The following is a 1,480-nucleotide window of genomic DNA, read 5'->3' as shown; positions in this document are numbered from 1 at the left end:
TGTTGTGTTGTTTGTTTCGCTCAAAATGCAACTGTCCTTGGCTTTTGTAATGGTCAATTAAACTAGGTGAAGGAGTGGAGCTTCTGCTCAGCTGGGATGCTTCTGATGGTTCCTCTTCTTTCCCTCTAAGTGGTTTCAGGCAGCAGGGTGCATGTTAAATGTGATATTTCTAATACCATCTAATATATCTTAATGGTAATAAAAGGAGCCAGAAACTACAGTTTTCTTTTATATGTATCAGTTTGCTTCTGCACTGGTCAAGGAGAATCCTGCTTCTGAGTTCAAGAGGAGACTTGGGTTCTGTCCCCATGTCCTCAGGTAGCCCAGCAGGACCTCCATGATGATCCAGACTTCATTATGTCAGATTGTACACAAACATAATGTAAGCCATAAATCCGAACAACTTAAATCCTTGCAATACCAAGAAAGTAAATACAGTCTGCAGCTTTGCAAATGAGGGAGACACTTTGTGAAAGAGCTGGCTGTAGAAGGTAAAACTTGAGATCCAGAAGGGTCCAGGAACTTCACTGTTGGTGACCAAGACTAGGTAATGAATTGCAGAACATCTGAGTGACTGAAAGATCAACAGATTGGCAGACAGGTAAATACATATCTATACACATTAGTGCTGTTCTTTTAATTAGACTGAATTCTTCCAGGAGCCAGTTGTGGAATAAAAGGATAGCAGTGGCCAGCCACAGACACACACTCAGTCCGATAATATTTCACCTTTGTTCCATCTGGAGCTAGGAAGGAGGTGTGAGGAAACAGGATGCTCCTCCCAGAAGGCCTCTAAGCTTTTGAAAGGAATTATAAAAGACCAAATTAAAGAAAGAGGAAAGGAGCACCCACTTTTGCCTGCCATTAACCCACTTAGGCTGCTTTGAAAAGAATTTGTAGTATTTTTGCCTGGTACCGATTCATTCTTACATCAGGAACCACTCTACTTCAGAAGGGGAACATGAAGCATATGGTTATGCCTGCAAGCAGACCCATTTAATGGAGTAGGAGCAGTTACACGATCCATGTTTCTGTGCTATAAATCCTCAAAACCTGTTCCACTGGTGACAGATGGCCTGGTTCAGGATTAATGAAACCAAATATCTGTGCCACTGCATCAAACAGCTGAAGAATCAGATCCCCATTTAGAGAAAAACGTCCATGCTACCCTACTTCTTTCCTCCTGGAAATTTTGCTGGAGTGAGGAAGGCCATTTGTCTGGGATTTCTGGGCAGCACGCTGCCTTCTCCCTGGAAGTGTGGACAAACGGCCATCGTATGCAGAACTGGCTGCAGCAGCAAGGGGCGAGCGTGCTTCAGGGCTCCACATCCCACAGCACCTGAGATGTGTTGTAACATGAGCCAGGTGCCATCATTTCAGTGCTGCCTGGTTGGTTTCTGTTGGATGTGCACGTGGGGGTACACGTGGCTATGTTTCAGGGTTCCCCAGACAGGAATACTGTTGCCGGCTGTGACAGGTT

This window comes from Phaenicophaeus curvirostris, chromosome 5 (assembly GCF_032191515.1).
Source record: "Phaenicophaeus curvirostris isolate KB17595 chromosome 5, BPBGC_Pcur_1.0, whole genome shotgun sequence".
Classification (NCBI taxonomy): Eukaryota; Metazoa; Chordata; class Aves; order Cuculiformes; family Cuculidae; genus Phaenicophaeus; species Phaenicophaeus curvirostris.
The sequence above is the reverse complement of the archived record's forward strand: the minus strand, read 5'-3'. Positions refer to the sequence as shown.